Source organism: Salvelinus fontinalis, chromosome 6, assembly GCF_029448725.1.
Source record: "Salvelinus fontinalis isolate EN_2023a chromosome 6, ASM2944872v1, whole genome shotgun sequence".
Lineage (NCBI taxonomy): Eukaryota > Metazoa > Chordata > Actinopteri > Salmoniformes > Salmonidae > Salvelinus > Salvelinus fontinalis.
This window is the reverse complement of record NC_074670.1, coordinates 80,112,074-80,133,144: the sequence shown is the minus strand read 5'-3', so window position 1 is coordinate 80,133,144 and position 21,071 is coordinate 80,112,074. Positions and strand designations below refer to the sequence as shown.

The following is a 21,071-nucleotide window of genomic DNA, read 5'->3' as shown; positions in this document are numbered from 1 at the left end:
TATGACCAGCTGTGTCAACTTTAACATTGATTTGTCCTGCAATAGATGTCATTCAATTGGTAACTTTGATGTTTGTCTTCTTCCTGAGTGGTGCAGTTGTTTAAGCTACAGCTTAGAGGCATCATTACAGACCCTGGTTCGAATCCTGGCTGTGTGACAACCAGAAGTGATTGTGAGTCGTATAGGGCAGTGCACAGTTATCTGTGTTTGGCTGGTGTACGATGTCATTGTAAATAAGAAATAGTTCTTACCTGGTTAAATTATAATGCCTCTTAAGGGGAAAGTAATCTAAAAGTAACGGAATGTAATCCGATTATGTTACTGAGTTTGGGTAATCCAACAGTTATGTTATTGATTATTAATTTTGGACAGGTAACTAGTAACAGATTACATTTAGAAAGTAACCTACCCAGCCCTGATCATAACAAAGGGTTGTTTGAAGTTTTGAATGGATCTCTTGAATCTGAGAGAGCAAAGTTGGACAGTTATTCAAAGCAATACAAATGTCCCTGCTGACTTTCAACCAAAGCTCCTTCACAAAATTAAAAAGTTTAATCTTTATGTGTTGTTAATAAATAGGTTAAATAGGAATTTTTTGGGGCGGTAGGTTGCCTAGTGGTTGGAGTGTTGGACTAGTAACCGGAAAGTTGCAAGAACGGATCCCCTGAGCTGACAAGGTAAAAATCTGTCGTTCTGCCCCCTGAACAAGGCAGTTAACCCACTGTTCCTAGGCTGTCATTAAAAATAAGAATTTATTCTTAACTGACTTGCCTAGTTAAATAAAGGTAAAAAAAAATAAAAAATGCTATTTTCCTATTGCTTCAAACAAAAACTACTTCAAAAGTTTATACAGAAACAAGAGAGCTTGTTTCTTCAAAGAAAAAGAGACAAACGTTATATTTGAATGATACAAAGTTATATTTGAAACACATGAGTTTATCTGCGCTCTAGAACTCTGTTACAAATGTATTATGTTGGAGAACTGGGCCATGAAGGACTGCCCCTTTAACCACATATTCTGGTTGTAAAAACGTTTTCTATTACATGTCATTGGAGCAGTGTATGACTGTTGCATTGGGCAGGCTGGTCTCATAGACTAGACGTAACATAATGCACCAAAATCCGGGATACAAATTAGCATGATATGCTACATTTTGTATGGTTACATAAGACAGAAGGTTACTTATGGGTGGGTGTAAAATGTGAACTGAAATGTTGCGTAATCAAATCTCATCAAGGACAACTTCAGCATTTTCGCTAATTAGCAACTTTAGCAACAACCTACTACTTTTTAGATACTGTGCTACTTCTTAGCGTGTTAGCTAACCCTTCCCCTAAACCTAAACCTTTAATCTAACTCCTAACCCCAACCTTAACCCTAACTTTAACCCTAACCTTTAACCCCTAACCCTAACCTAGCTTACATTAGCAACAAAACATTTGAATTTATAACATATTGGTATTGGTATTCAAAATTTGTAACATATTGCACGAATTGCAATTCATAACATATTGTACAAATTGTATTTCGTAACATGTCATACAAAATGGATGATGGACATCCACAAATTAAATACATACCATACCAAAGTAACGTTACTTTACTATACTGAACAAAAATATAGATGCAACATGTAAAGTGTTGGTACCATGTTTCATGAGCTGAAATAAAAGATCCCCGAAATGTTCCATATGCACAAAAAGATTATTTTTCTCAAATTTTGATCAACAAATTTGTTTCCATCCATGTTAGTGAGCCTTTCTCCTTTGCCAAGATAATCCGTCCACCTGACAGGTGTGGCATATCAAGAAGCTGATCAAACAGCATGATCATTACACAGGTGCGCCTTGTGCTGGGACAATAAAAGGCCACTCTAAAATCTGCATTTTTGTCACACACCACAATGCAACAGATATCAAAAGTTTTGAGGGAGTGTGCAATTGGCATGCTGACTGCAGGACTGTCCACCAGAGCTGTTGCCAGATCATTTATTGTTAATTTCTCTACCATAAGCCACTTCCAACGTCGTTTTAGAGAATTTGGCAGTACGTACAACTGGCCTCAAAACCACAGACCAAGTGTAACCACGCCAGCCCAGGACCTCCACATCCAGCTTCTTCACCTGCAGGATCGTCTGAGACCAGCCACCAGGACAGCTGATGAAACAGAGGAGTATTATGTCTGTAAAAAAGCCCTTTTGTGGGGAAAAACTCATTCTGATTTGCTGAGCCTTGCTCCCCAGTAGGTGAGCCAGGCTCCCAAGTGGGTGGGCCTATGCCCTCCCAGGCCCACCCATGGCTACACCCCTGCCCAGTTCTGAAATCCATGGAATGGGGCCTAATTAATTAATTTAAATTGACTTATTTCCTTATATTAACTGTAACTCAGTAAAATCTTTGAAATTGTTGCATGTTGCGTTTATATTTTTGTTCTACATAATTAGTTTTATTTACTATGTTATGTCTACCCCTGATTCTAGGTTGCATTGGATGGGCAGAGCCAGAAAAGGAGACTACGGCCACTCCCTTCTACACCTCCCTCCCTATATCCCTCCTTCCCGCCCTCTATCCACGACCAGTAGCCCTACCCGTTCGCATGTCCAACCATTCTGCATCGCTCGGAGTAACAGCCACGCAGACTAGAAAAAAAACGTACAACGCACTTTCTAAGGGGATAGAGTGAGAAGGGAGGGGAGAGAGAAAAACTCCCTGGACACCGAGGAAGACTCGGGTTGATAAAGCAAGAAAAGTTTTTTTTTTATAAGAGAGAAATAAGTTTCGATTGGGACGAAGAAGACGTGCTTTTATCGACTGCTGGGACAGAGGAGGGGAAGAGAACACTGCCGAAGATGCTCAAGCTGATGTGTTAAAGTTGTTGCAACTCAAGACTGCTCATAGGTAAAACAACTATTTCATCCCAATTCTTATTTAGGTTATTTTAAAAGTGTATTATGGTGATGGTATCCTATCTGGTAAACTCACAAAGTTGTAAGGCATTTGTTAAATGACGTGGCAATCGTGTTGTTTGAGGTTCGTTTACATGACGTTTTTGAAAATAAGAATAACAGTCTTTCACCCACTAACCGAGAGGAAGGGTGGTACTCCGCCGTGTTACTTTGTTTTCTCGTTCAAAGTTCTGTAATTTAGAACACGGGATGAAGTGGGTGTGTGTCACCACCCACATTAACGGAAGACTTGGGTCGCACTTCTTATTTCACTCTCTGATACTGCGCACAAAATAAAGGCTAACTGGGGTATATGGAGCGACGCCAGTCACATAAAGGGGGGGTTTATGTTCCTTTGTGCTTAATGCTTATCTATAACATTTCAAAATACCCCACCCCATGCAGATGTGTAACCTCGTCCAGTTGTTACTTCATCTCAGCAACGTGGATATTGATCATTCTAACATCGCCCTGCACGCAGTAAAAAAAAAATGTACAAAGAAAACGCCCAAATATCACCTTTGATGAAAAACCTGTCAAGCTAAATTATGTTTTTTTCCCCCCCTATTTGATTCTAATCTACCAAGTCGAGTGTTTGTGTTTGTGTGAGTATGAGTAAGAGTAATTGTTTGTTAAGGAATGGCTATCATTAAAGGCAGTTACCCATAAAGCCTTTTAAGATAGGCTACAGGCTTTGGGTACGGGTTCTACTTTTTTTTTACTATTACCCTCCTACTCCCTCCCTCCCTCTTACTCCCTGTTTCAGGGAGGCGCACCCATGGGAGAGAGAGAATAATGACACACTCTGCAATCATGTACAGCAATCTTAGAACACCATCTTCTAACCGATCGTCACCAAAAACCAACGCTTTTCAGAGTATAATATAGTAACGGTTTTAATATAGTATACAAGTGTACAGTGTGTGTGATAAATCAAACTGTACTTTCCAATTTAGCTAAAACTTAAAAACAAAAAGAGTTTTTATCTGTTTAAAGTGTGTTTTAACGTGTTCACATGAATGGAGTTTTAGCGACTTTCTCCTCAGTTGCAGTTTTAACTCGATTCGTTTTATCCTGGGATTCCAGCCAGGGTGGAGAGAGAGAGAGAGAGAGAGAGAGAGAGGGGGGGGGGGGTTATGGTAATGGAATGTAGTGGTTTGGAAACACTTACTAATTGAAACCAGGCTTGAGGAAAAGAGGGGAAAAATAATCAAGACTTCTGTATCTCAGAGTGAAAGAGGCGTTTTACTCGAGCTCAGAACATTAAGTAACAAAGATGCAGAATGTGTTTGAATAACAGAAACAGCAACTTTATTATAACTTCAGGCGTATATTAACTTTGAAGAGTTATAATAAAACCAAACAGACACCTTTTGTGTGTTTCTCCATCCCAATAGATAGAGATAGAGTTATAGACGGAGAGACTTAGATCCCCCAGTTATTACGCTTTGTATAGTTGGGTGGAAATTCAAATGCTTTAATCGCTCCCTTCCCCCTTTCTGCCACACCCTGGCCGACGTTCTTCTGTAGAGCAGCAGGGAAAGGAAAGTCTCTCTCCCAGAGAACACAAGCCACAGGCTGGCACCACAGCCAGCGAGCTCACAGAAAATGTCTTAAAGCTGTAAAAGTATAGTGGTTCTCCCAATTGTTCCTGTCGACGTGATGGATAATAACAGCGGCTATGAGCAAAGGGTTGTATGGTTGGTCAAGTCGTGCTTAAAGGTCCAATACAGACTCTTTTTAAAAAATCATCTCAATATCAAATCATTTCTGGGTAAATATTAAGTACCTTGTGATTGTTTCAAATTAAAATTATCAAAAATAAACAAAAATAGCTTCTTAGCAAAGAGCAATTTCTCAAGTAAGAATTTAGCTAGGACTGTGTGGGAGTGGTCTGAGTGGGGAGGCGAAAACCTAAAACTATCTGTTATTGGCAGAGAGGTTTGGAACTCTTTCTTATTGGTCTATTAACTAATTTACCACCTGATGATGTCACCAGACAGGCAAAAACTTCATCCCACCAAAAAACTGGCTAAAATTTCAGGCAATATTTTCAAACATTTCTTACACATCTCTTACACTAAAAGGGCATTATCATAATTTACACAATTTCACAGTATTATTCCAACCTCAGTGTGGAAATATATAAAACACAGGAAAATCACGTTTTTGACTGCACTGGACCTTTAAATGTTCACTTTTTTTTATTGTGATGGTATGTAATGTAAGTATAGCCTATGTCTGCATGTTCAGTGTTTTGAACAGTTCATTTGACATGGTAGTACTTGTTCAAAACAGAGAATATAGTAACTGTCAAATTTTGACTGGAATTTAAGTAAACGATAAGTTACTACACAGCCAACTTCAGATTCAGAACCGTTCTTGACAACCCCCTGACAATCCCAGACCTGGTTTTGTTATTTATTAACGTAATCTGTCAATCCAGTGGACAATGGAATTCATGGAACACTCATCATTGTACTCCACCAAACCTGCCACCATAGCGTTCCCCCTGCTAACTGTTGATAGCAGAGGAGAGGAGTGGCACTCTCACTGGGCTAGTGTGAAACGGAAAGAGGCCAGACTCTCGCACACTTCCTTTTGTCATTTCCTCCTCTAGGTCCCATTCAGGGGCGTTTAGGACCTTGCCCGTTAGAGAGAGGGAGAGCGTACGGGAGAGAGGGAGAGCGTACGGGAGAGAGGGAGAGAGTACGGGAGAGAGGGAGAGCATACGGGAGAGAGGGAGAGAGTACGGGAGAGAGAGGGAGAGAGTACGGGAGAGAGTACGGGAGAGAGTACGGGAGAGAGAGGGAGAGCGTACGGGAGAGAGGGAGAGAGTACGTGAGAGAGGGAGAGAGTATGGGAGAGAGAGGGAGAGAGTGCGGGAGAGCGGGAGTGCGAGAGAGGGAGAGCGTACGGGAGAGAGAGAGAGAGCACGGGAGAGAGAGAGCGAGATAGCGAGAGAGGGAGAGTGTACGGTAGAGAGAGGGAGAGCGTATGGGAGAGAGAGGGAGAGTACGGGAGAGTACGAGAGAGATAGGGAGAGAGGGAGAGAGAGGGAGAGTACGGGAGAGAGAGAGAGCGAGAGAGGGAGAGTGTACGGGAGAGAGTGAGGGAGAGTACGGGAGAGAGAGGGAGAGCGTATGGGAGAGAGAGGGAGAGTACGAGAGAGATAGGGAGAGAAGGAGAGTACGGGAGAGAGAGAGAGAGTACGGGAGGAGGACTGATTCCCATCAAACAAAGTTTTTCTTTTAACACTTCGATTAATCTCTTTGTCTGATTGGTCCCTGGGCGTTCTGATTGTGGATAATTGAGACATTTAACTCATTTTAATCCAACCCTATTTTCTTTTATTTATCACGTAGATTTCATGACTGGTGCACTAAAGCAGCAACAGTTGTCCATCCGTCAGAAGTAGGACAGTAGCACGTTATTGATCCCAACTTGTGAAATTGTTGGCTAGAGATCCGCTAGTGTGGTGGGTTCTCCTCCCCCCTCTGTGTAACTGTAAGCAAATCTCAACAAATATCTCTTTACTCATGGACTTATTTTGCCATAATGAAATGTAGCAATGTTCATGATAATAATTATTGCAAAATACCTCTTTCAGACAGAGTGATTGTACACATATTTTCAGAGAGAGCCACTCCCTACACCCTCCTCGCTACTATTCTGTCTGTGCATTTAGACACAGACTTTACGCATGTTGCCTGTAAAAAAAATCTGGCTTTTTAGAGCCCAATTCATACAGTCCTATTATTTTTTTTTTTACCAAATTCTTGCTGCGATAAGCTTTTTTTATATCTTTTGTGCACATGGCGGCACGTTTATGAGTGGAAGTAGATGTGGGCAGATGTGGGTGGACGTCTATTTAAAGAAAATCTATTGAATATACACCATCACTAAGAAATGCATTATTAATTTGTTTTAGAAAACATTAAAAGACTACTAATACAATGTATTTTCAGAATAATAGAATGGCAACATTTTTGAGTTGAATTATGTTACTGGTTTGTGCAGTCTATATGCTACAGTACATGGCCATGCACATTAAATCAATAGTGATTATGTGCATTAAACAGACACGACACACTTAGGCCTCCCTAATCACAGTCAACACACTTATATTTTATAGTAGGCTAATAATATAATGAAATATAACAGAATAAAATATAAAATAATATTTTTTCCCCCCAACACAACTCGCGTCGTCACGGCAACGTGTGGAACCCCTGTCATAGGGGGGAAAAATGGGGATATTTTGAAACAGAGCCCAGGACAAGCCCATGCTTTTTTTTCTTCATCCATGTTTTCATCTCTTTCCTACCCTCACTCCACTTTGTTAGGGAGCAGACATATGGTTTTACGTTGACAGTATCTTCATCAAAATAATACCAATCTTTATTTACAAGAGTCTCGTGTTCATATTTCAGATCCTCAGCGGTCTTTTGGAGTTGTATTTACACGATCAAGCAACAATAATAGATCTACATTTGGTTTAGGCTACATTATAAACTGGGTGGTTCGAGCCCTGAATGCTGATTGGCTGACAGCCGTGATATATCAGACCGTATACCATGGATATGACAAAACAGTTATTTGTACTGCTCTAATTACGTTGGTAACCAGTTTATACTAGCAATAAGGCAACTCTGGGGTTTGTGATATATGGCCAATATACCACAGCTAAGGGCTGTGTCCAGGCACTCTGCATTGTGTTGTGCCTAAGAACAGCCCTTAGCTGTGGTATATTGGCCATATACCACACCCCCTCGTGGCTTATTCAGTGGAACTACATCACATTGATTAAAACAAGTCACGGTCTTTTGGTCGGGAGACGGGCCTAGGCTACTAAGTGGCTGCGAGGGGAAGAGTAAACTAATCCACTCGTTTAAGCTACACAGCGTGCTGGCAAAATGTTCTGATCAGTGATAGTGAAGGAGCCAACTAGACAAGAGGATCACGAGCAGCACTCACCTCCACTTAGCTAACATTTATAATTCTAGCCTAAACAGTATCCAAACAAAGATTTAGTGAGAAAAAAAAACATTTTCTGACATTGTCTCAATGCAGCTGAAATAGTTGAACATGCGTATGTATTATAACAAATTTGATGCCTTCAATTTCATTAGCATACTTTATACCAATATGTTCATCGTTCGGTGATTTTTATTCCCACAGCAGTTCTTTATAGATCCATCCAGTTATGATTAAGATTATATATATATATATTATTTTTTTTTTCATGGGTTGCAAAGTTTAGAACTGCCAGAATGATAGTAGTAATGGGCGCTGCCTAGCAACCGTCGAGAACTGAAGAGCGTAGTGAGTGCCAAAGCCACCTCAGCATTATGGCTACATTTAATACTAAGGCAAAACTCCTCCCATAACTTTTGGACTATAGGATTCCCAGACGGCATGGATTATTGAGTCATTGTTAGTTTTACACTTAAGACATGACTCTGCCGTTGTGCTGTAGAATTTTGTGATTTTTGTCTCTTGTAGTAATACATTACATACATTAGTTTATAATGAATTATGTGTACATTTTTGTTAACTCTTAGTTATGTTCCAACATTCCCTCTATCTTGTGCCAATATCAGTTCTTTTTTAAGTCTTGTTTTCAATAGTTTATATTTTTTTCAAAGAGATTGTCAGTTGGATATGCTCTCTGTAAGGTTTTGTGTAGTTTACCTATCATATGAACATGATTTTCTGATTCAAATATGTTTCCTCAAGATTGCTCTGATGTCCAAAAGATAACAAATCGAAATGTCTTGATATGAAACTTTCAAGTTGCATGTATTTGAAGATATCTACATTGGTCCAAAATTGCTTTTTAATTCTGTCATGGAAATAATTTCCTATTACCAAGTCATATATGGTTTCTATGGCTTTACATGAAAAAAAAGAGGTATTTTACCCTTTATTTTACCAGGTAAGTTGACAGAGAACACATTTTGATTTACAGCAATGACCTGGGGAATACTTCCAGAGGAGAGGAGGGGGGGGGGGGGGGGGGGGGGGGTGAATGAGCCACTTGGAAGGCTTTAGTTTACCATGTGGAACAGTTTATGGATGAACAGTTGATGTTAAGATGTGTCTCTTACTTGAACACTGTGAAGCATTTATTTGGGCTGCAATCTGAGGTGCATTTAACGCTAATAAACTTATCCTCTGCAGCAGAGGTAACTGTGGGTCTTCCTTTCCTGTGGAGGGCCTCATGAGAGCCACTTTCATCATAGCGCTTGATGGTTTTTGTGACTGCACTTGAATAAACTTGAAAAGTTCTTGAAATTTTCCACATTGACTGACCTTCATGTCTTAAAGTAATGATGGACTGTTGTTTGTCTTTGCTTATTTGAGCTGTTCTTGCCATACTATGGACTTGGTCTTTTACCAAATAGGGCTATTTAATTTGTTTAACACTTTTTTTGGTTACTGCACGATTCCATATATGTTATTTCATAGTTTTGATGTCTTCACTATTATTCTACAATGTAGAAAATAGTCAATCTAAAGAAAAACCCTTGAATGAGTAGGTGTGTCCAAATTGTTGACTGGTACTGTATATGTCGTAAGTAAAAGCCCCGGGTGGCAAGTTGATACAATTCCAAGTCAGGAAGGTTAAAACCACCCTCAGGCTTAAGAAGATAAAGTCTTCCTTTTTATTCTATGCATCTTATTTGACAATATAAAGTCTGTTATGACCGAGTATAGTTATTTAAAGAATGTCTTCGGTTGGGTAATTGGTATTACCGAGAACAAAAATATAAAAACTTTGGGAGCAATGCCATTCTGAAGAGGTTTATTCTACCTGTAAGATTCATGGGAAGTTTGTTCCTATTTAATCAGATCTACTTTCAACTCGTTGAATAATGGGATAAAGTTATCTTTATATATTTGTTGTTTGTTGTCACTTATTAACCGTCTAAGTATTTCGTTTTTTTTTTGGTCCACTTAAAGGATTGCTGTAGATCATGAGTTATTCCCACAAAAAATCCTATTGCAATATTGTTTTTTAAAGGATTCTGATAATATTTTTTAGAAACAGAGGTATTGAGTTTTCAATATTGGTCTGGTATATCAGGATATCATCTGCAAATAAGTTTATCTTATATTCATGTTTACCAATACTGATACCTGTTACGTTTGGGTCCTGTCTAATTCCTTCTGCAAGCAGTTTAATTGCAAGTGCAAACAGAAGGTGGGGGGGGGGGGGGGGGGGGGCATCCCTGTCATGTGCCCCTTTCTAAAGCAATTGAATCAGATAATGTTTTATTTGTGTATATCTTTGATTTAAGACATTTGATATATGTTTTTTTATAAAATTAATTATTTCAGCTGGAAAGTTGGTTTGAAAGGTGTATAATTGTCACTCAGTGCAAATGGTGCCTTAATCTAGTATGCATTAACAGACACCTATCCTAGGTGATAGTGATTTCTCTATCACAAAGATAACAACCAAGAAACACAGAAAAACCTGACAATACACACGCTGTAAACCTTACACAACCGTGCATATGTGCAACCGTGCAACCCCCCCCAACTTCCAACTCCCTTTATACAGCTCTGACTAGAGTTGACATGTGTACAGATATAGGATCTTAATTTGATCACCCTGTTGTTGCAGGACAGTTCCTACATTCCAGGAAATGCAAACTTGTAGTCTATTCAAGGTCTAAAACGTATTATAAAGTTTGTAATTTCCACAAAGTCAGACTTGATTTGCCCTAACTAAACAAAACATTTATCAACCCCTACAAAAATGTCCATTTAATTATAATCCACACAATCATTCACATTTCCCGTTGCTGCAGGATTATTTTCCTGCTGTACAAAACTGGTCAAATTAAGATCCTACATCTGTACGTACATGTTGTTTGGAATGGAGTGCCTAAATATCAGGCTGGCAGTGCGAGGAATATTAATTTAGACTTATATTTTGCTTTGTTGAGGTTGTTATCTTGCTGGCAACAGATACTGGCTCACATATGTTTTTTAAACTGTAATTTGTTTACCTCCTTCTCAGCACTTGTTTACAATCACAAGTGTTCTTGTACTCTGAAATAAAACCGCTAGCCTATAGAATGTGCAGAATGTCAAAAGGTTACAGGTGTGTTAAATACTATGTATCAATACGTCATGTCACTGGAAGACGTTATAATGATTAATGTCAACAATAACTATAGAATATAATAGAATTTCAGGTATTAAATGGTGATTTACAAAGCTCCATCACTTTAAGATTAAAATGGAGGTGTGGTATAAGCCTGTAAATACCGTTAGCCACTGGTGACATTCACACAAGCAATAAACAGTGTTCCTGACACTTTGGGTCAGACAACAACAGCCTACAGTATAAATAACAATACTTATTTGCACTCTTTTAAAACAATACTTGTATGCCATCCTTAGTTATTGGTGCATTTTGATGCGTGTTGGAAACAAAATGTAAATCATTTCTATAAAATGATTTATTCCACTTGCAAATCAGTGTAATAAATAATTTCCAAGTTCAGTTATTGAACAAATGTTATTTGATTTTGAGGTTTTACGCACCATGTACTGTAGAATAATCACATTTGCCTCTGTCAATCTAAAAATGTTTCTCTTTGCTTATATTAAACCTTTCTCTCGCTCTCTCTCTCTCTCTCCATTTCTCTCTCGGGTCTGTAAACCAGTCAGGCCAGTTAGTGGTAGCAAATGTTGCTTTGTCAACTGATCGGTCCACCCCTTCGCTTGCAACTACTCCCCATCAATAAAGGAAGGAGGAAAACGTTGAGACAATTCTGTTTGATAATAACATTGGAATAATTCCGCAACTAAGTGTGCATACCAAATGGCACCCTATTCCCTTCATAGTGCACTACTTTTAACCAGGGCCCATAGGGGGTAGTGCACTACTTTAGACCAGGGCCCATAGGGGTAGTGCACTACTTTAGACCAGGGCCCATAGATCCTTAACCAAATCTTGCCATTCAATCTATTCTTTATTGTTGTCTTGACTGACAGATCCTTTCAGATCCTTTGCTCTCTGGTTTCATTCACTTTCACTGCCTCTTTCAGAGACAAGACTAACTCACTAGGTATTTACTAAACCGGAGTGTCTATATGACTCCTTGGCACAATCATGTACAGATATCCATTTATTGATGTTGATTGTAGTTGCACAACCAAACAGAATAAAGAAAGAAAGAAAGAAAGAAAGAAAGAAAGAAGAAAGTGATTCTGTTTTGTGGCTGAACCCTGTGCTGACATGCTCTGGGTGGCAGGCAGCACACGAAGAGGCTGGGTAGAGTGAGTGGAGGACATTTCTTTGGAGTTAGTCACTGCTAGAGAGAGAGAGAGAGAGACAGAGAGGAGAGACTAGGCTCTGTTCCAGCTGGCCTGACAACTCTATCAAGGAATGTGGTAGAGGCAGGGTGGGGCCTGCTCAGCCCCGTACAGCACAACACCCATCCCAGGGCCTGGCTTGCTCAGCCCCGTACAGCACAGTACAACACCCATCCCAGGGCCTGGCTTGCTCAGCCCCGTACAGCACAGCACAACACCCAGCCCTGTTGCCTAGCACGTCGGTTGCTCTCTTAGCAATCTAGCTAGAACTGAGAGGCTATGGTGGATCTCAGCCCTGTAGCCTGTTGCTCCAATCTCTTAGCAAGCTAACTGCTAGCGCTGAGTCAGGGCTGGAAGCTAGGGTGGGGCCCAGCCTCGTAGCCTGTTGCTCCAATCTCTTAGCAAGCTAACTGCTAGGGCAGAGACAGGGCTGGAGGCTAGGGTGGGGCCCAGCCTCGTAGCCTGTTGCTCCAATCTCTTAGCAAGCTAACTGCTAGGGCAGAGACAGGGCTGGAGGCTAGGGTGGGGCCCAGCCTCGTAGCCTGTTGCTCCAATCTCTTAGCAAGCTAACTGCTAGCGCTGAGTCAGGGCTGGAAGCTAGGGTGGGGCCCAGCATCGTATTACAGCACCTAGCCCTTTAGCTCCTTTAACAAGCAAGCACTGCCTGAGGTAGGACCCGAAGCCTAGCCCGTTGCTCTGATCCAGTAGCAAACAAGCTAGCGCTGAGATGGTGAAAAGACCGGAGGCACATAGAAATAAATATATTTGTTTGACTGACTAGAACGGGGAAAAGCCCATCAGATCTCAGACATTTTGACAGTACACTCAAGGGTACAATCAATATTGCTGACATGGTATTGTGATGCATCTATTCTAGTCAGTCGAATTCCCAAGCCAGCCCTGCACAGCTTTCATTTAAAAAAATGTTTTATTTGACCTTTTATTTAACTAGGCAAGTCAGTTAAGAACAAATTCTTATTTTCAATGACGGCCTAGGAACAGTGGGTTAACTGCCTTGTTCAGAGGCAGATTTTGACCTTGTCACCTCAGGAATTTGATATTGCAACATTCACGGTTGCTAGTCCAATGCTCTAACCACTGTCACTAGCAAGCTAGCTAGCGCCGACCACTCCTCTGTGTGTACTGCTCTGCTTGTCACTAGGCTATCTGTCACTAGCAAGCTAGCTAGCGCCGACCACTCCTCTGTGTGTACTGCTGTGCTTGTGACGGTCAGCAGTAGTCTGGGGACCACACTGTTTCCTTTCTGGATTAAACCTACCTGAGATTTGTTCAGCTTAGTTTTGCAGTGACCTTGAACTAGTTTCCCAAAACAGTACTATGATAGGTGAAGGTATTTCCCCGCACTTCTCAGAATACTTCTGTAACTGTTATTCCAGTCGCCTTGCTTTGACTAATGGTGTTCGCTTTACCACATAGGTGTGACCAATAGTACACAGTGTTTTGGATGTGTGATGCCCGTGTAACAAGTCAATGCAAGTCAAGGTTGACATTTTCCTATGTTAATAGCACCATATCCATTTATCTAGTCAGAAAATGTTTCCAAACAGACATTAAAACAACCAATGCAAATCAGATCAACCTTACCTGCAACCGGCTTCCTTGAATGGAATACAGAGCCCACAAAGGCGTCTGTTCTTTCGACCAATCGTCTGGCCAACATTTTTCAACGTCTATTTTTCTATATATAGACACACCCTATGTGTTTTAATAAAATCAACTCTATGCATTGAGCTTGTCTGATGCTTTAAGCTTACGGATTGATTAAATAAGACAAATGCCTCAAGAGGGTGCTAGAGATCTAGATAACCAGAATAAAATAAAATAAATTAACCTGACCATCCTCCTCCTGCTGCTCATACGGGCTTTAACAGATTCTGCCGTTACTCTCCTGAAGTTGCCGGTAATAGGCTCCACCAGGAGTCGGTAACGTTTCTCATGTGGAATGCTAATTTATCTTACCATTTCAACCGATCTGCGTGCAAGGTATGGTTTTCATATGCACATTTTTGTGAAATTTAATTCATATCTCAACTTAACTTTATTCATATCTCAAAATCGTTGTTCATGTGGTTCATCAAAATTCCATCCAAATCTAAATGAAAATGATACAAACCTAAAATGTAACTTCTATTGCTATTGCCAACTATGTAAAAAATAGCCTATATAAATCCAACAAATATAAACATTGCAGACTACAGGTAGAAAATATCCTGATTAAAATAAATGTCTGTTAAATCGTATTCAGCCTGTCTGCAACGAATTTGAAACATTTGATCAACTATTAGCTTGTGTTGGCTGAAGCTTGCGACATTGTATAAAATATTCTGGGCCCTCAAGAGTTTCCCACGCCAGTGAGCTTGGGACAGACACAGCTGTAGGCTATTTGCGCAAGCGATAAGAAGCAGTGCTTGACTTGGGGAGGAGCTCACTGGAGTTGAGTACCGGCACCTCAAATGTTCTACTGCTCTATTCCTCTGATAGAATTAGCTAAAAATGATTGTGGAGCTCCTGCACCTAAATATATACAGTACCAGCACACAAAATGAGTACCGGAACCTACTACAGTACAAGTCAAGCCCTGATAAGAAGTAATCAGGCAGGCCTATTTTATGATGTTTCCATTGGATCAGAGCATGACATTTTTCCCTTTCACACTGAGTGGTTATTGAAAGGGAAAGAGCTGGAAAGCTTTTTCAAATACATGGAGGAACTATTATCATTCTCAACAGATGTAAAAACAGACTTTGCTTGCTGTTTGAGGTGAAGAAAACATTACTTTGAGATGCTCCACAGCTCATTAGTGGTGGTGTGTTAAGCCAATCAGAAATAATATCAGATGCCCAAATGGGCACATTTATATGCCTACATTTGCACGCAGGCCAGGTAGCCTATAGACCTACTTCTATGTGTAAATCAGGCCAGGTAGCCTATAGACCTACTTCTATGTGTAAATCAGGCCAGGTAGCCTATAGACCTGCTTCTATGTGTAAATCAGGCCAGGTAGCCTATAGACCTACTTCTATGTGTAAATCAGGCCAGGTAGCCTATAGACCTACTTCTATGTGTAAATCAGGCCAGGTAGCCTATAGACCTACTTCTATGTGTAGATCAGGCCAGGTAGCCTATAGACCTACTTCTATGTGTAAATCAGGCCAGGTAGCCTATAGACCTACTTCTATGTGTAAATCAGGCCAGGTAGCCTATAGACCTACTTCTATGTGTAAATCAGGCCAGGTAGCCTATAGACCTACTTCTATGTGTAAATCAGGCCAGGTAGCCTATAGACCTACTTCTATGTGTAAATCAGGCCAGGTAGCCTATAGACCTACTTCTATGCGTGCGCGTCCTTCCTCAACGTTGACAGGAGCGCTCCAAACAAAAGACAATGACTAAATTGACAAAACTCGCAAATGGAATGAAATAAACCAAAACTTGTTTCTCACAAGTGTAGCATAGGTTGTGTACTCTGGGAGGCGCATGGCGGTCGACTAACACCCTAACGACCAAACAATCGGACCAGTCGACCGATTGGGGTCAGCCCTACCAGGTATGTTGTTGATCTCCCCTTCGTGACAGGAGACAAAATGAATACAACGCCTCTGGGTGTCTGCTAGTTTAGACAGCTGTCATACCCCTGAGTCTCTCTATGCAAACACAGTGACAATCCAACCTCGTATCGCTTGGCGTTTATCACCTATCTATTTCAGTACCCCGGCAGAAATAACCAACCAACTAGCTGCGCCAACAATAAAGCAGTAAGGATAGGAAGACGTTTTAGCTTGGTGGTGTTGTGATGAAAGACTTTAATGAGGGTTTGAAATGACTGGCGGCCGGGGGGGGGTCAGTTAAGAGAGAAACACTTGTTGGATCCGTTGCCAGACCCTGTCGCTATAGACAACGACGTGTAGCTGTGACCTGCTTGGTTTCTGCTCTTCTGCAACTTCAACAGGAAGCACAAACGGAACACGGGAGTGATACACAACTATAAATCAAGCTTAGATCCAATTTGTTAACACTATACAGATATAACTGTGTTATGCATCAAAAGGTTTGCGTTTGATCCTCAAACTAGTTCAGCCTGTTAAGTAACCAATCAAAATCCTGGAAAGCTTTTCATATTTTGACCACTTTACTATAACTTTAACTTTGACGTTGAGTTCCGTTTTTTAAATTGAAAGTGTCTCTAATAAACAAACAAAGCAACAACATGTTTGCTGGTGGTGAGGGAAGACAATCCAATTAAGTCTCTTAGGATTGTAAACACAGTTATTTGTTGTACTTTTCTCGGAGGTATTGAATAGTTCAGCTGTATACAACAACAAAGGGGAGGAGGCAGCAGACTAATGACAGTTGTTAAAAAAAAATAAAAAAAATTGTCTTTAAAGAATTTGTAAATGGGGGCAGGTTGTCACTGGTCCATTCCTGTCTGTGAGGAATCCAGTCCACCATTTGCTGTTTCTGCTCCAAAGGAAAGACTCTTCTTTGTTTCCCAGTACCCTCGTCCAGTCAAAACAGTAATCTTCAAACGTGGACAGGAAGCGCTTTAAATATAACGTACCAAGTTCAGCTTTTACTGTCTAGACAAATGGCAAAGTTTAATCGGAAAATTAAATCTATCACTATCAAAGCAGTTGGCTAGCATATGATTATACGATTATATATTGAAAATATAGATGTCTCAAAGCTTAAAGGCTGTGCAGGAAATGACCATAATCATTCAGGAAATCAGAATTCTACTGATACTTTATAGTATGAATGAATCTTAAATCAGATAAGTATGAGTCATGAATCTTAAATCAGATAAGTATGAATCATGAATCTTAAATCAGATAAGTATGAGTCATTAACCTTAAGTCAGATATGTATGAGTCATGAATCTTAAATCAGATAAGTATGAGTCATGAATCTTAAATCAGATAAGTATGAGTCATGAATCTTAAATCAGATAAGTATGAGTCATGAATCTTAAATCAGATAAGTATGAGTCATGAATCTTATGTCAGATAAGTATGAGTCATGAATCTTAAGTCAGATAAGTATGAGTCATGAATCTTAAGTCAGATATTTCTTCACCTTCAGACATGTGCTAGTGAGCTCCAAGAGTATTGGGACACTAAGCAGGTTTCCATCCGACCTTTTTATGTGAGTAAAGTTCATGTCGAAATAAAGAAAATATAAGGACAGGCCTGATGGAAACAGACATTTGTCAGTAAACTTTCCAAATGTCCACAAAACAAAATACGCTAGACAAGGTGGGATCTTTTTTTGTGTCTGCAAAATGATTTAAGCGAGTAATGTCGATGTTCTCCTCCCCACTACTCCAACAAAATGTGGAAAAAGTCACGGGTGTGGGAATACTTTCTGAAGGCTCTATAACCTCAAGCGAGACGCTATCTGTTACGTTGGCCTAAGGCTAGTCGCTAGTTGTTTCTAAGATGTTAATAGACCTGAACTGAAAGTGAATCTTGGCTAAACGTATTAGAAGCCACATGCAGACATCAGAAGTAGGCCTACGGCAGACAGCAGCTGGGTATGTGAGGTCTGTGTACAAGCCAAGGTGTTGACTCCCCAGGGGGAACATTGTAAGTAAAGGGCCAATACCTCGTGACTGTTTTTTTGTATGGGACTGATTTGGCAACGTTTGATAGTCCAGCAATGTGTTCCAAGTTGTGGTTTGAACATACCAGTCTTGCGTTGAGTCGGGCAACTGAAATGACCTGCCTGCAGTGTATCTTGTTGTGTTGAGTGATCTGTGGTGCATATTTAAAATGGTATGGTCTGCCACATAATTCACATTACCCACTGGCCAGAGACGTCAGTTTAAACGTCTACTTTTGATTTACATTGGGTTGAGTTGTCCACCAATGTCAATTTAATGTGAAATCTTCAAAACATTTAACCATGTTGTTGGATTTAGGTAAAAATGTGGGTGAAAAAAGGGACTAAGTGTCCTTGCCTTGATGACGTTTTGTAAATCCAATCAGTTGTCCACATTGACTTAACATCATCACATAGATGTTTTGGGGGTTAAAATGATGCATCAAGGTCTAAGCAGTAGCTGGATACACATCATTTAAGGGAGTGTTTTACATAAGTGGTCCTCTTTGCCATCAATACTTTATTCTCACCCAGGCAGGTTCATTATTAATGTTCCGGGGTGCCCCTCCAGCTGATTAAAGGAATTCTCTCTGAGGTGAAAGTCCATTGCATTTTTAGGAAGACACGATCACAACACACTGCAGACGTGTGACGTGTGACGTAGTCATGTAGACTAGATATCCCTGGAGCAATAGCGTGTAATTACGGGGGTAGTTTATGAATTTGTTTCTATGTCTGTCCGAAAGCCATGAATGAAAGTGTGTTGAAGTTGGTTGCTCTCTTGTGTGAGTAACACATGCAAGAGAGATGTGTGGACGTGAGAATGAACCTAACTAGTCGATCAATCAATGTGATTAACTCCTATTCCTCTTCTCTCTCCGTGTGTCCCTCTGTTAACAGACAAACAGAAAGCAAAGAGACAACAGAGCCCTTGGCCTTGCTTGAGCAATCCAAAGTACGTAAGTGTCCTTCATTCAAAGATATAGTCCTCCAAGATGTTGACGACAAGACACAGACTAAACACAACACAAAACACATCAGTCACTGTAAACTGAATATCTCCACAACTATAAGCAATCTATTGTCTTTGTTGATTGGACCTTGGTGATTCTAAAGTCAAACTCTAGAACCTCTTTTGGAATGTTTGTCACAGAATCTTCTTTGAACCTGGAAGGTCATGTGTCCATTCAGCTGTGAAAGGCCTGCCTTGGAGAAATCTGACACCCTGTGTGTACCTCCTCTTTACCCCCCATACCATTGCTCGACCACCTGTTTAGTCCAGCCCCCCACCTTTAATATGAAATGGCAAGCCGAGCACTGCCAGATCACACTGTTTAACTGTTGGTAGTAGCAGCTGTGGGCAAGATACATTTTTAGTGTCACAAGTCTAAGGAATAACAAACTGCCAAACAGTACGTAGACAATATAGCCAATAAGGGGGAAAGGAAACTGGGTATATACAGAAATGTTCTGTGGTTAGAAAGAGGCGGGTTAGACAACTGGTTAGGAGCTGCCATTGTCAGAAACCAGAAGCTTTCTGGTCGGGTGGTCTGTCCTCGTGTATCCTGCAGGTTTTCTCTCATAGCACAGTTACATAGCAAACCACAATGATGATGTATGACGCTCATCCCATTCCTTCCCTCCCATTCCTTCCCCACAATTTTCTTCTTTGACAGTTTTTGTGCCCAAATATTGACTTTCATGTCTCTCTTGAGCACATTTCGATGAGCTCAATGATTTGATTCGAGTGCATTGTGTCCTTTGACAAGTACATTTTTTTGTTGTTGCACTCAAGGCACGGAGAGATAGAAATGGAAGAGAGATAAGTTGTTTGACTGTTGTTGTTTCTGCTTTCCATGACTTGCTTGTCTGTCGTATGATTCCACGAAGACAAGTCTTGTTCACTGTTTGTTTACCCCTCAACCAGCTGGTCATGTGACTTTACATTACAGCAATACGGTTTTGTTTACCCCTCAACCAGCTGGTCATGTGACTTTACATTACAGCAATTATACAAACCATAGTTTCCCTCCTGATCTGTGTGTCTCTTTGATGTTAAGAGTTGGATTCTGGTTAACAGTTTCCTCTTCCTGCTCATATTTCATTCCTTTCCTATAGTGTTCTTCCCTGTCTCCTTTCCTATATTGTCCTTCTCTGTCTCCTTTCCTATAGTGTCCTTCCCTGTTTCCTTTCCTATAGTGTTCTTCCCTGTCTCCTTTCCTATATTGTCCTTCCATGTCTCCTTTCCTATAGTGTTCTTCCATGTCTCCTTTCCTATAGTGTCTTTCCCTGTCTCCTTTCCTATATTGTCCTTCCCTGTCTCCTTTCCTATAGTGTCTTTCCCTGTCACCTTTCCTATAGTGTCTTTCCCTGTCTCCTTTCCTATAGTGTCTTTCCCTGTCTCCTTTCCTATAGTGTTCTTCCCTGTCTCCTTTCCTATAGTGTTCTTCCCTGTCTCCTTTCCTATATTGTCCTTCCCTGTCTCCTTTCCTATAGTGTCTTTCCCTGTCTCCTTTCCTATAGTGTCTTTCCCTGTCTCCTTTCCTATAGTGTCTTTCCCTGTCTCCTTTCCTATATTGTACTTCCCTGTCTCGTTTCCTATATTGTCCTTCCCTGTCTCCTTTCCTATAGTGTCTTTCCCTGTCTCCTTTCCTATAGTGTCTTTCCCTGTCTCCTTTCCTATAGTGTCTTTCCCTGTCTCCTTTCCTATAGTGTCTTTCCCTGTCTCCTTTCCTATAGTGTCTTTCCCTGTCTCCTTTCCTATATTGTCCTTCCCTGTCTCCTTTCTTTATAGTGTTCTTCCCTGTCTGCTTTCCAGTCTTTACAAGCATTTCGCTACACCCACAATAACATCTGCTAAACATGTGTTTGCGACCAATACAATTTGATTTGATCTCTAGTTTGAGGAGATTGTCTAAGTGAAAGCAAGTTGGGAGAAACATTACATTGTGTAGTTAATGGACAGAAAGACTGGAAATCTTAAATGAAATTCACTAATAAATAACTGGAACATTTAAACAGTTCTCCTCTCTGTTTTCTACAGAGGTTGTAAAGCAGCTGTCTGTGGTTTTAAGGTCCCTGGCATGACGCCACGTTTACTTCTAGGCTGACATTCCACAGGAACTGGTCCTGGAACAGTTAGACCCTCCTCCCATGTTCTCCCTCCCTCTC

At 40.6% G+C, this 21,071-nt stretch overlaps 1 protein-coding gene across 6 annotated transcripts in view; it reads left to right on the top strand.

The window, feature by feature from the left end:
• Nucleotides 1–2,575: 2,575 nt before the first annotated feature.
• The window catches only part of LOC129858514 (neuroblast differentiation-associated protein AHNAK-like), a 44,176-nt gene continuing 25,680 nt past the window's right edge, over nucleotides 2,576–21,071 (top strand). For 4 of the 6 annotated variants that reach the window (XM_055927811.1, XM_055927812.1, XM_055927810.1 and 1 more), the window contains exons 1-2: nucleotides 2,576–2,898; nucleotides 18,801–18,855. The gene's annotated coding sequence lies outside the window, so the exon portion shown is untranslated. Of the gene's footprint in view, nucleotides 2,899–18,800; nucleotides 18,860–21,071 lie in introns of all 6 variants that reach the window. The other 2 variants (XM_055927807.1, XM_055927808.1) reach the window with 2 other exon arrangements.